This window comes from Bos javanicus, chromosome 24 (assembly GCF_032452875.1).
Source record: "Bos javanicus breed banteng chromosome 24, ARS-OSU_banteng_1.0, whole genome shotgun sequence".
In the NCBI taxonomy this organism is placed as follows: Eukaryota; Metazoa; Chordata; class Mammalia; order Artiodactyla; family Bovidae; genus Bos; species Bos javanicus.
Genome location: NC_083891.1, coordinates 22,423,879 through 22,438,747, shown reverse-complemented (window position 1 = coordinate 22,438,747; position 14,869 = coordinate 22,423,879). Strand labels below are relative to the sequence as shown.

Here is a 14,869-nt window from a genome sequence, read left to right as displayed (position 1 = left end):
AGAATCCCAGGGATGGGGGAGCCTGGTGGGCTGCCATCTATGGGGTTGCACAGAGTCAGACACGACTGAAGCGACTTAGCAGCAGCAGCAGCAGCTGCTGCCTTTGTGCTCCTTGAAACTGAGTGTCTAGAGGGTCCCTGTTATAACACACGTGTGTCATCTGGGCAGGCTGATCGTGGTTGTCTGTCCATCCCCAGAGTCTAGATTGAATTGATCGGGTTCTAGAGATGTCAACTGGAAAAGAGGAGACGATGTTGTTAAAAGGGGAGAGACAAAAGGCTCTGGAAAAATTTCACTTTTCAAAGTATCTTTGGAAGATAACTTTGGAGGGGAAGATGGGATCCCAGGCAGAACTTGGCGTATAGCAAAGGCCAAATGTGCGCCATATAGATCAGACGATATGAAATAGCGCCTGAGGAAGCAAGCATGTCATTCTAAAGGAGACGACAGGCTGGCTGTCATCTGTTGTCGAAGCTCCCTGGCCTCCCCCTCAGTGAGTCTGAGCTACCGGAAGAGGAAGGGCAGCCGTTAACGGCCGGGGCAGGGCAGCACCTACCGCACCCACCCAACCTCCCTCCCCGGGAAATGTCAATAATTGCTAGTCAGGAAGTGAACAACTTACTTGAGCCAACACTCAGTGTAAAAAGGACCCCATCATCTACAGCATGTGAAAAGAACGTGACCTGACTCATAGTTCCGTCCACCTGCTCCTTCACCCCACCTGGCATCCCTTCTAGGGACAGCTGGCTGAGTCCAGCCCCTCTTCCAGTTCTTCTTGGGCATTGACTCACCGATCACTTGGCCTGTGTCCCAGCCACACAGCATCGCTTACCGTTTTCCTCACCCACCAAGTTTTTCACTTCTCCCTCTGAGTCTCTTTTCTGGGTGAAGAGACCTTTCCCAGAAACTCCCTTTTTTAGTTTCCTAGGGCTGTTCTAACAAATGACTGCCAACTAGCTAGCTGAAGACAACAGAAACTTATTCACTCGTAGCTCTGGAGGAGAGAAGTCTGACGCCAAGGTGCTGGCAGAGCCAGGCTCCCTCGGGTCTCTAGGGAAGAATCCTGCTGGGCCTCTTCCTAACTTCCGGTGGCTCCTGCAGTCATTGGCATTCCTTGGCTTGTAGCCGTGGGACTGCAATGTCTACCTCCATCTTTAAATGGCCTTCTTCATGTGTGTGGCTCTCTCTCCATCCTTTCCTCTGTTTAAGAGGATACCAATTGTCAGATGTAGGGCCCGCCCACTCCAGTAGGACCTCATCTTAGTCTTCAACTCATTACACCCGCGAAGATTCTATTTCCAAATAAGGTCACATTCTGTTTCTGGGGAAATGTGATATTTTGAGGGACATTACTTTTATAAGTCAGAGTTCTGAACCAACAAGATATAAAAGAGATTTATTATAAGGACTTGGCTGACACAATTATGGAGGCTAAGTCCTCTAATCTATAGTCCAAACGCCTGAGAACCAGGAGAGACAGTGGAATAAGTTTTGTGTCTCAGCTTGAAGACCATCAGCAAGAGAGAGAAGATCCTCTTGCCTTCTATTTAGGCCTCAACAGGTTGCATGAGACTCACCCACAGTGAGAAGGGCAATCTGCTTCACTAAATTTACCAACTCAAGAGTTAAGCTCATCTGGAATCACTCTTCTGCAAGAATAATGTTGAGTGAAAAAAGCTGAGCACTTCACAGCCTAGTCAAGTTGACACATGAAATCACTCGTCACACTACTCAGTTCACTACTGAGGGACATACCTCAGGGATATTGTGGGTTCAGTTCTAGACCACCACTGTAAAGCAAATAGCCCAATAAAGTGAGTCATGTGAAATTTTTGGTTTCCCAGTACATATAAAAGTTATGTTTCTACTGTACTGTAGTCTAAGTATGTAATAGCATGATATCTTTAAAACCCATGTGCAAACCTTAACTTAAAAGTATCACTTCTCCATTTCTAAACAATACCAGCCATCCTCTGAGTCTTCAGCAAGTCATAGTATTAAGGTCCAAGATCACTAATCACACATCACCCATAGCAAACATAATGATAATGAAAAAGTTTGAAGTATTGCAGGAATTACCAAAATGTGATACAGAGACACAAAGTGAGCAAATGCTGTTGGGAAAAAATGGCATTTCTAGACTTGCTTGACTCAAGGTTGCCACAAATTGAGCAATTTATAAAAAATACAATAGAATGAGGTATGCCTATACATGGCTTCCAAGGTGGCTCAGTGGTAAAGAATCCGCCTGCCAATGCAGGAGATGCTGAAGATGTGGGTTCAATCCCTGGGTCAGGAAGATGCCCGAAGAGGAAATGGCAGTAACCCACTCCAGTGTTCTTGCCTGGAAAATGCCATGGAAGGAGGAGCCTGCCAGGCTAAAGTCCTTGGGGTCACAAAGAGTCAGACACAGCTTAGCGACTGAGTACGCACACACATGTGCCTATACACTCCTCCCCACCCTCAGCAGATTTTCCTTCATGTTTTACTGGCATCACTGGCCAGGGGGTTGCAATAGCAGTGATGGACTTAGACATTTCTATGAGACCTGCAGAGTAGCCACAGACAACAACCCTGCCCACAGAGAAAAATAGAAGAATGGCTATTAGGTAGGGAAACAACAAATCTGTTAAATTTTCATAGATTTTGTGAAACAGATCCATCCATATTAGTTTATGCCTTGTAGTTGCAAGGGACAAAAGAATCTCTTCAGGCTAGCTTGACACACGGGGAGTCAGACTTCAGAAAGGGTAGGTTCAAAGATTATGCTCAGCACCTTGTCTCTTTCCCCTTTTTTCAGCTGTTTTCCTCCGGTGTTGGATTAATAGTTAAGGAGGCTCTACCCAACCAATGATGAAGAAAGCCACTGGCACCTCCCAGCATATGTAATCTGCCCAGCCATAGTCACAGAGAAAAGAACTGGATGCTGTTTCCCACATGACTTTGATTGGCTCTGCTTGGGTCACATCAGTATTCCTACTAAACTTCTTATTTATTTATAGCCAGGAAAAATCCCTCCATTTGACCTCAGGCAGCCACTTCCTAGATGATCACTGGAGCTAGTTACTTGGAAACTGAGCCCCTTCCACAATCAGAAAGTAAGGCATCCCACTCTCCAAACACCACACCCCACCCTTCTAGCTATTTTTCTCCGATCTCCACATTTGCATTTCTCTTTGTTCATTGCAGGGACTTTTGGTCCTAGTTATTTTTTTTAAGTAGTTCTTTTAACTAAATTAATGTATTTTTAATTGAAGAATAGTTGCTTTGGAGTATTGCATTGGTATCTACCAAACATCAACATGAATCAGCCATAGGTTTTCCCATGTCCCCTCCCTAGTTCTTTCATCCCAACAAAAAGTCCCCAGCTGTCTTTACTTCTCTCCTTTCTTGCCCAGATTCCATGCTCCAGCCCTTGTACCAGTTGCTCTTGGGGGTACTTTCAACACCATTGCACAGTCTTATCTCCCATCACATCCACTAGACAAAGCAGGGCCATGGATGAGCCCACTCCACTGGCTGATCTAAGCTTTCCCTTGCTTGTTGAGCTTTGTTGCACATCACACAACTGACCATGCTGGTGTTGTTCTAGACTCATGATCACTGCTTCACACGTGCTTGCGGCCATCCCTGACTATCCTAGTACTTTTACAGTTTACTCTCCTACCCTCCAAAAGGACTAGTTCATTTTTCTTCACTTGCATCAAACCTTTTCTTTATTCTTCATTGGTAGCCAGCAAACTTGCTTCTTCGAAGCAAGAAAATAGAAGCTACTAGATTGAAACTTCCTCTTTCTCTTCCCAAACTTGCAAGCATCCCTCCACCTGCACCTTCAGTTCCTTCTTCCCTCACATCATGTGGACGCTTCTTTCCACGTGTCCTCTGAACCTCATCCCCTTTTACTATCTTCAGGACTGAGTACGTTAAATCAGTCATTTTCTGTCCCTTACCATCAGTCTCTGACTTTAGGGGGCCACTCTCCTCAGCCTGTAAATATTTTCTGCAATCTCCTGTATTTGAAATACTCTGTTGACTGTGTTTGTTTCCATTGCTACCCTACTTCTGCTCCCCAACAAATCTAACTTTCTCCCAAAAAAATTGTTTGGAGCGGCTGACTTCACTTCCTCATCCTCACCTTCCCCTGAAAAGGGTCTTATTAAGGTCATTCTTATCTTCATATTCTAAAGCTAATGAATGCTTCTTCCATTATCATCTGAACCTCTAAGAAGCTTTCAATTCAAAGACCACTGCTTCTTTCCTGGAAAACTCCCCTGTTTTAGCCTCCATTGAAAGCTACTCACAGGTTTCCCCCTACCTCCCTGACCCCTCTGTCTGGGGGAGGAAGCTTGGGCTACTTCTCCAGGTATGATCTCCTTTCACCAGAGCTTTTAAAACATTGCTTTGCACCTACAACTGCCACCTGTACATTTCCATCCATTCCTTTTCTTCAGAGCTCCAGGTATATATAGACACAACATTCCTGACATCACTGCTTTAAGTCTCAGAGGCACTTCAAATTCAACACTTTCCTGCACACATGCCTTGCCCCACTCTGCTTGCCCTCCGCATGCTCCTGCATCTTATCAATGGCACCTCCTTCTATTTTATTTTAAACACCAAAAACATTTTGGGGGTACAGCCGATTAACAATGTTGTGATGGTTTCAGGCGAACAGTGCAGGGACTTAGCCATACATATACATGAATCCATTCTCCCCAAACCCCCTCCCATCCAGGCTGGCATGTAACACTAAGCAGAGTTCCATGTGCTATAAAAGTTTTTGTTGCTCATCCATCCTCCTTTTATTTTAGAATGTGGGGAGTTCTCCTCTACACCCTATTCTCACTCATCCTCCCACATTCAGTCTATGAAAGGCTCCTATCAGTTCTGCCTCCAGAACATATTTCCAATGTGTCCATGTCTCAGTGTCTCCACTGTCTGCGTTTTAGTCCAGAGTCACCAGTCAGCCCCCAGACTGCATTCACTTCATCCACTCTTGCCCCTCTCCTATCCCTTCTCCACACCGAAGCCAGGGTTTCTTTTAAAAATTAAAATTATATTACTTTACTCTCATGTTTTGAGTCCTCCCAAAGCTTCCCACTGCACTGAGGATAAATTGCAGAAGCCCCTGATATGTCCCACAAAGCCCCAGTCCCTTACCAACCTTTTCATGCCCTGACCTTCTGCCCCTTCTGTGGAAAGCTCCAGCCACACTGGTCTCACTGTATTTGTGGAACACATCAGGTTCTGACTGCCTTGGGGGCCTCACCTTGCTCTTCTCTTTGCCAGAAAGGCCTCCTCCTCATTCTCCATGGGCTTTGTCTCAAATGTTCTTTTCTCAGAGAGGTCTGAGGTAACACCAGATCACTGCAGAGAGACCATTCTTTCCTCTTACCCCGTTCCAAGCTTGGACGTGGTCTTAATCACTGTGGGACTCACTGTGAAACTGAGAACCATTCTCAGAGCTTTCCTGAAGTCCTGATGATAACAGGGAGATAAGCCAGATATTAGAGTGAATTATCAGCACAATTATACCTTTGACCATAGTCACATCCATCAAAAGAGGTCCTATCTTGCCTCCATCCTCCTGGGTCATCACCATGTATTAGAACCTGCGTCCCCTTCAGGTAGGAGTTTCCTTTGACCTCGACCTTGTTCCCGGAGCCCAGAACTCCAACACTTTTTCTTTCTGGATTTAGTCTTCAAACCCTTCCCCATTCCAGAAATAACACATCATTTTCTAGTTCTACCACCTATAATGAACACAGAATTTTTGAGTGACTTAGTTTCTCCTATCTTTACCATTATCTTCTAGGCCAGGCAATATGTAACCAAATACTTAGTTGCTCAGTTACTTCTGACTCTTTGCAACCCCAAGGATGGTAGCCTGCTAGGCTCCTCTGTTCATGGGATTCTCCAAGCAAGAATACTGGAGTGAGTTGCCATTCCCCTCTCCAGAGGATCTTATTGACCCAGGGATTGAACCCAGGTCTCCTACACTGCAAGCAGATTCTTTACTGTCTGAGCGACCAGAGAAGCCCATGTATAACCAACAGGCCCAGAAAAAGTCATCAAGTCTGTGTGTGGAATATGGCTATATGTTTAAAAAGTAACAATCCATTTTAAAAATCAGGCTGTCCATTGTATAACTGAATCACTTTGCTGTACTCAGAAATTAATACAACATTGTAAATCAACTATACTTCAGTAAAGTACATTTTTTAAAATCAGCTGTATATTTACATAGAGAGAGACACAAATAGGTAAATCAAAAAACATTACCTGTGGTTGGTGGGACTGTAAGTGATTAGAAAATATTTTTGCTTACTTTTATTTTTTAAATTGGTCTACAGTGTTTACCAAAGATATCATAAAGCCTGAAATAGATAAAGCAAATGTGTTTGTGTTGAATGCTTTGGATATTATTGCCCATGACATTGTGCATGGGCAATCTGAACCCTCCTATACCGTCATACTTGTAGCAATAATATCCAAAGGAGCTAATATGTAAATTCGGGTTTCTCTCTGCATGATGTGTGTGTTTAGGAGCCTATAAACACGTAATTGTGTCTTCACTGCGATGTCAAGGGTCTTTACATGTATAACAAATATTAGGGACTAATATCCTCCCAAAACACTTTCCTCTGATGAACGGTGTAGGATGCTAGTGCCCTTCTGCTTCGTGTTACTTATGTGCCATAACTTTGATATTAAATCAGGAGGTCCTTCCTAACGTCTCACCTGGCAAATGCAGACTGTGTTGCCTTCAGGAATAAAGGGAGAACACCTGCTCACCATTATTTACACGCAGATATCGTTTCAAACGCGTAAGTGCCTCCCTCTCAGGCTTTTATGCCACTTCCCTTCCTGTGCATTGTTCACCTTCGTATAATGAATGGTTTCTCCAGTTTCTCCGTTTCACGTGTCACTCTGAGGCTGTAAAGGGAATGCAGTGACCTGATGAACTGACCAGTGTGAGGTGTGGGCTGAGGATAATCCCTCCCAGATGGGCTCCAGTGACCCCCTGGGTATCACATACATACACCTCTGAACTGTCAGATGGATGGCCCCTGCCAATGTGGCATTTGCCACCACAGTCACCCAGAAGGGTCCAAAGCACCTGATATCTTTATGTTATGGGTCAGTTTATACAAAATGTGTTTAACAAGCCAATGAACCTTTTCCCTCATTCCAATCATAGAGTTCATTCGAGTCTGTATATAGAATGGGACTTCCCTGTAGCTCAGATAGTACAAAATCTCCCTGCAATGCAGGAGACCCTGGTTCTATCTCTGGGTTGGGAAGAGCCTCTGGAGAAGGGAATGGCTACCCACTCCAGTATTCTTGGCTGGAGAATCCCATGGACAGAGGAGCCTGGCGGGCTACAGTCCATGGGGTTACAAAGAGTCAGGTTCAACTGGGTGACTAAAACTAAATATAGAATGAAATTTCAAATATTAGTTTGTTACTCGTCTCAATTATTTCAGTGTTCTCAATAATGGTGTTTCTCTCATGTCCTTTTTCTCTCACCCCCTAAGTAATTTCACTACGTTCCCTTGAATCACATTTGCTTCTCTTTTTATCTTTCCCGCAAAATCACCTTTATATCCTTTTCCAGCTGTTTCTATGTTTTCCTGAAATAATTTATTCTCTATAGTTTTGCCTTAATGCCCTAATTCCCCTCCACAACTTGCTTCATTTTCTCATCCCTTTCACTATCATTGTGGTTGTCATCAATAATTAACTTTTCCTCAATGTCACGGGTACTGGACATTCCATTTGCCTCTTGGTTTCTCCATCTCTTTACCTGTGATATATAGACACAGGCTACTTGAGAGACACTTCCTCCACCCTCCCTCTTCACCTTGCCATTGTCAGTTAATTACTTGTCCTTTCCCAGGGACACCTGACAAAGGGAGAGAGAAACTCAATAGCTTTTATCACTCCTACATCTAATCACAGTCACTGAAAATATGCATCAGGCATCCCTCTACACACCTTTATTTTCTAACCTTTTATTTTATATTGGAGTATAACCTACTAACAATATTGTGATAGTTTCAGGTGGACAGTAAAGGGATTCAGCCATACATATGCGTGTGTGCATGCTAAATCGCTTTAGTCATGTCCAGCTCTGTGCAACCCTATTGCACTGTAGCCCGCCAGGCTCCTCTGTCCATGGGATTCTCCAGGCAAGAATACTGGAGTGGGTTTCCATTCCCTCTTCCAGGGGATCTTCCTGACCCAGGGATCAAACTCACGTCTCCCGCGTCTCGTGCATTGGCAGGCGGGTTCTTTACCAGTAGTGCCACCTGGGAAGCTCCAGCCGTACATATACATGTATCCATTCTCCCCTAAGCTCCCCTCCTATCCAGGCTGTCACATAACATTGAGCAGAGTTCCTTGTGGTATGCAGTAGGTCTTTGGTGGTTATTTTAAATATGGCAGCATGTACATGTCGATCCCAAACTCCCTATCTCTTCCCCCCATCTTTCCCCCATGACAACCATAAATGTGTTCTCTAAGTCTGTGAGTCCGTTTCTGTGTTGTAGAATGTCTGCTCTGCTGATGTATTCCAAGTCCAGAACACAAAGTAGAAGAATCTGGGAAAACACACCTACTATCATTACAGCAAATGCTTTCCAAGCCTCGGACACCCTGAATGGGTCCTTTTTGCCCCTAAGTGTTCTGTTTAAACTAACCTAATTAAATTGCCTGTCTGCTTTCAAGTCAGTTAATTATATTTTCTCATATATTATATATCTACAGCTATATTTTCTTTATCCATGTTTTTATCTCTCCGTCTAGAGTATAGGTCATTTATATTTCTTTGCCTACAAATAGTACAGTGTGTGCTTTTAGAAGGCATTTATAATATTTATTAAATTAGAATAAGTCATCTGATCTTAGAACAAGTCACATGGAAGAGACTGAGAATCCATAATTTCTGTGTACTCTGTCTTCAGACTAAGAAAATGGATTCTTTTAAGGGTGAGGTCTCAGAAATCTGCCTGTTTCCTTGACTTCCCAAATAGACTTGATTTTTGGAAATGTCTTTCCGTTTCCCTGTAGCTGAGATATAATATATCCTGTCAGATGGAGACCCCATCATGTCTGGGCAAACACACCTGAATTTGCAGGATATGGGATTGTCAAGGAGGGTGACCAGACTCATATTTCTTCCCCTTCCCTTATGAGCTTCCTGACAATCTACCATTCACGCAGTCACTCAGGTTTTCTGCTCTCTTGACAAAATACAAGATCATAAAAGAACTTGGGCCCCACCAAAGAGCACTTGTACATTTTATATCAATTTGAACTCACTGATTTTATGAGTCCTCTCAACTCTCTTGGAATCCTTTTCCAGTTTGTTTTTCTCAGGACAGATTTGGATCTGGGAGACTGCTTCTTCTCAGTATCCACTCTGTTTAGCGTTCAGTGGAAAGTGGCCTCAGAGATACTGCCATGTGGCTTGACCCTGACAAAAACTAGCATCACCCACCACCAAGTAACTCCTATTCCTGACTTGGGCTCAGAGCACATTCGTGGAGTTTCACAGGTAATACCTAGGAGGGTATTACAGACTCCGTCTGCAATGCAGGAGACACAGGAGACGAGGGTTCAATCCCTGGGTCAGCAAGATCCCCTGGAGGAGGAAATGGCAACCCACTCCAGTATCCCTGCTGGGAAAATCCCATGGACAGAGAAGCCTGTCAGGCTATGGTCTATGGGGTCATGATGAGTCAGACCAACTGAAGCAACTGAGCACGCATGCATACATGCACACGTGGTGAAATTACAGAAAGCAAAGCAGATCAGAAAGAACCCAAATTTCCATTCTAGCACCAGAAGAACTCATAGTAAGACTCTGAGCCAGCCCTGGCACCTCACTGAGGCTCAGTTTTCTCTTCTATAAAAGGAAGTATTATACTAAATTATATGTATGATGGTGGTGGTGGTGGTGGTTTAGTTGGTAAGTCATGTCCAACTCTTGCAACCCCATGGACTGTAGCTCGCCAGGCTCCTCTGTCCATGGGATTTTCCAGGCAAGAATACTGGAGTGGATTGCCATTTCCTTCTCCAAGTTATACGTATGGATCCTGTCAATTCTAAAATTGGATCCTTAGACTTTCTAACTTAAACCAATAATCTCCCTTCCATTCTAAGGAATCCATTCTAAGGAAATAACCCAAGATGTGATCAAAGTTTATATGCAAAGGTATATTGCTTATAATAAGAAACCTGGAAAAGACTAAAAATATACTTGACAATAAGGCATGGCTAAATCAATTCTGATACATCCAAATAGCAGAATTTTATGCAACTATCAAAAAATATTTTCAAAGAGTAGGTAATATGATTGTATGTTTATTGTACGTTTCTTTCATTAAGCAATAGAAAGCAATTTTCAACATTATCTGAGATATTTACCATGTAAATTAAAGAAATACATCAGAATATTGGTATTTGTTACTTCAGATACCTGAATTATAAGTGTTTAAGATTATTTCATAAATTGCACTTTTCAATTTCTCTACTTTGAATGTGTGTTATTACTTTGTAGTGAGGAAATGGACCAGTGTAACTTTTTATTATTAAGTTTAAAAACCAAGGATGTTTTTCATTAAGGAAAAATCCAGAATATAATTATATGATTATGAATTTTAGAGAGAGATGAAAAGCACACAAACAGAAATTTGGGGATAAGTTTTCCTAAGTAAGCATGGCAAAATGATTCCAGTTTTACAAATAACTTATCTGCAGAAAACGTAGCCATTCATTTCACAGTGCTATTTTAAAAAGGAGGCATTTTCTGTGATGTGTCAACAGTAGAAAAACACAAAGGCATCCTTATTATTTATAGCTAGATTAGTACAATTCAAAGGAAGAGTACATGTTTTGAAAACATCTTAAGGGTCAAAGAGACTATCTTGATATTGGGTTATATAAATTGAAATGGCTTGCAAGAGCGTTGTTCTTTCATAAGAAATTTTCATGAGTAGAATAGATACTAATCCGATTAATATTTTTTAGGTCAGCTGCTCAGAGCAGCCCAAGAAACTCTGTGCTTGCCAAAACTATTCAATAGACCACAACCACTTTGTGGTTGCTGTTAGCAAGTTTTCTTATTTGATTTAAACCAGTGCCTGAACAATGAAGCACTTTGTGGTATTATAAAATAAGTAACAGTTTTAAAATGTGACCTGAAAAAAAATCACTCTTGTTGAAATTCAATTTGGTTTGTCTTGTTTTAATTTCATTGACGTTAACAGCCAGTTTTTTGTAACCATGCTGCTTCACCCGTTATTGACCAGAGACGTGTTAACACCACAGGCTTTCGTTTCTGCAAAAATCTTTCGGTCAATAATGTGTTAATTAAAGCTTGTAACCTCTGAGCCTATATTATTACCTTGAGTTTGGGAAATTAGATGCCCTCCTGTCTGAAGAGAGAGCGAGAAGCAAGTAACCCTGTAAGCTTCCTCCCAAGTCCCTGGGTCCATGGTTTAGCAAATTGACTTTCTGGAGTACAGTATTTCAATGCATGTAGTCACAAAAGCTATCTCCCTAAGTGACTGAATTCTTCATATGAAATTAAGTGGGTCACACCAGCACAGATTATGTTACAAATTTTGATCACTCTGAGTGAGACGTTAATATTTGCAAAAGGGATTTAAAACTTGGCGAAACCAAATATACCGACATCTTAAAGAGAGACAATCAAACAGGTTGTTTTAGCCCCTGACAAAGGATGTTTGCTGATCATATTGAATGCTCTAGCAGCAGTTTACATTAACTACTGGGTCAGCCAAAAAGTTTGTTCGGGTTTTTCCATAGCATCTTACCGAAAGACGCGAATGAACTTTTTGGGCAACCCACTACATAAAGGATAGGCTCTTAAAACTTACACAATGGAAAAAAAGTTAGATACATAACCAATCCATATGGGGAAAAGGCACACAGTAAGGACTCCCACAGAAATGAATTATTCAAATGGTGGTCCTTTTGGTCTTGCCTTCATCAGCTGCCCTGAAGAGGATTAGCGGGTGCTGACTTCTCCAATGGACGTGCTTCCTGCTTCTTTGCCTGTGCTTATAGAATTGTGTTGTCAGGAGTCACAACACTTAAGGATTTTTCAGAGTTGTAGCAGTGCCAAAGCTATTTTAATAATCTCTACCAATTTTCTTGTAGGCCTGTTTTTTTCTAATGTTAGAGAAATCTTGCAATGTGCAACATTCATTTTTATCCTTTCTGGCAACTTCCTGCAATGAAAGTTTTTTCTCTCCTGGGTTTTTTTTTTTATTAACCCCTGACTGCTGCTTTGCACTATAAGTCTTCAAAGGGATTTTGATGCTAATTTTCCAATGCAGTTGGCTTTGGTGTCAGGTAATTTCCTGAGTTAGATGACTGTGAAGAAAAACAGCTAAAAGTCTGTATTGGTGAGCAGTTTAGAGCCCTTATTACAGATCAAGGTGATCTTTTCTTTTTTTAACTGAAGTATAGTTGATTTACAATGCTGTGTTCATTACTGCTGTCAGGGTAATCTTTTAAAAGCTACTGTTAATCCAACATTGGTAAATTGTTTTAAGATGAGATCTATACATATAATTTTTAGTATCAAGCTTTTTTATGATAAAAGTTCTTCATATTCCATTTTAATTTGAAAAAAATACTAATAAATAATATATAGACCATTTCTTGAGAATCCAATGTAAGTATCAAAATGAACTGCTTTCTTTACTGTGTTTTTCTTTCATATTTAAAAGATTTTTAATTGACTCCCAAGTTTAACCCTCTTCCACCCATTTTGCCCTGGGAATATGTAAAACCACTTGACTGGTTATCCCCCACCTTGTTGGTTTGTAAGTAGGAATAAGCAATCTAGATATTTTCCTGGAGTGGTCTCTATGTTCATGCTGCATCATTACCCTCTACAATGCAGAAGACCTGGGTTCAAGCCCTGGGTTGGGAAGATCCCCTGGAGAAGGAAATGGCAATCCACTCCAGTACTCTCGCCTGGAAAATCCCATGGACAGAGGAGCCTGGTAGGCTACAGTCTATGGGGTCGCAAAGAGTCGGACAGGACTGAGCGACTTCACTTTCATCTTTTCATACTAAGGAGTGCATGTGTCAGTCTGATTTAAATTAATCAACAGTTTTATCAGCAAGAGAAATTCAGGAAGGTGTCAGTGCACTTTCTCATTGTCCCTCTTGCTCAAAAATCTTTCACATTTTTACTAAAGAGTACTAGCAACCATTTGTTGAGCATTTAGTTTGTTTCCAAGCTCAGTGTTTGATGCTTCCCTTGAACTATCTCATTTCATTTTCTTTTTCCATAACTCTTTAAAGTAGGAGCCTTAGAGTAACCCAGGTTTAGAGAGATTAAATGATCTATCCAAGATCACCAACTGGTGTGAGCAGGAGCCAGGTTTCACACCCATGTCTGGGTAGCTCCATGATTGATCCTCTGAAGAGCTCCCGGCTCCTGTTGCCCACTTCCATTAGTGGCATAGAATATTAAGGAAAAACCTTTGTGGACCTCATAAGGGTTTAACTAGAGGGAGAGCTTTGAGCAGAGTCCTGGAGGAGCTGAGGGCTCCTCCACGATACTAAGGTAAAACACTCATTTCCTGCTTTATCCATTCAAGAAATAGCCACTGAGCAAAATGAAAAGGCAACATGCAGATTGAGAAAAAATATTTGCAAACAATGAGACCGGTGGTGAATTTCCAAAATATACAAACAGCTCATACAACTCAATAGCAACAACAACAACAACAACAAAAACTAACCCAATCAAAACTGGGTAGAAAACCTAAATAGAGATTTCTCCAAAGAAAACATTCAGATATAGGTAGCCAATAGGCACATGAAAAGACACTCAATATTGCTAATTATTAGAGGAATGCAAACCAAACTATAATGAGTTACCACCATTGTACCTAGCAGTCAAAATGGGCATCATTAAAACATCTACAAATAACAAATGCTGGAGAGGGTGTGGAAAAAAGGAAACCCTCGTACGCTGTTGGTGGAAATGTAAATTGTTGCAGCCACTATCAAGAACAGTATAGGGATTCCTTAAAATATTAAAGGTAGAGTTGCCATATAATCCAGCAATCCTTCTCCTGGGCGTATATCTGAAGAAAACTAACTTGAAAAGATACATGCACCCCAGTGTTCATAGCAGCAGCTGTTTACAATAGCCAGAACGTGGAAAAAACTAATGTCCATAGATGAATGGATAAAGAAGACGCTGTGTATATACAATGGAACCATAAAAAGGGAGGAAATAATGCCATTTGCAGCAGCCTGGATGGGCCTAGAGGTTGTGACACTAAGTGAAATAAGTCAGAAAGAGAAAGACAAACACCATATGATATCACTTACATGTGGAATCTAAAATATGACACAATTGAACTTACTGACAGAACAGAAACAGCCTCACAGACACAGAAAGCAGTGTGGGTGCCCGAGCTGGGGGAGGGATAAATTAGGGGTTTGAGATTAGCAACTACAAACTACGACATATAAAATATGTAAACAACAAAGTCCTACTGTACAGCACAAGGAACCAGGTTCAATATCCTTCAATAAACCATAATGGGAAAGAGAGTGTGTGTGTGTGTGTGTGTGTGTGTGTGTGTGTAGCTGAATCATTTTCGCTATACACCAGAAACTAACACAATATTGTAAATCAACTGTATTTTAATTTGTTCGATGGACGATACTGGATGCTTGGGGCTGGTGCACTGGGATGACCCAGAGGGATGGTATGGGGAGGGAGGAGGGAGGAGGGTTCAGGATGGGGAACACATGTATACCTGTGGCAGATTCATTTCGATATTTGGCAAAACCAGTACAATATTGT

At 41.8% G+C, this 14,869-nt stretch overlaps 1 protein-coding gene across 20 annotated transcripts in view; it reads left to right on the top strand.

Annotated features, from left to right (window-relative positions):
* DTNA (dystrobrevin alpha) overlaps nt 1-14,869 on the top strand; it is a 453,431-nt gene that overhangs the window by 218,001 nt on the left and 220,561 nt on the right. Inside the window, exon 1 of one of the 20 annotated variants that reach the window (XM_061399612.1) lies at nt 6,728-6,827. The exons of the other annotated variants lie outside the window; for them this stretch is intronic. The gene's annotated coding sequence lies outside the window, so the exon portion shown is untranslated. Of the gene's footprint in view, nt 1-6,727; nt 6,828-14,869 lie in introns of those variants that run through there. 20 annotated transcript variants of the gene reach the window in all.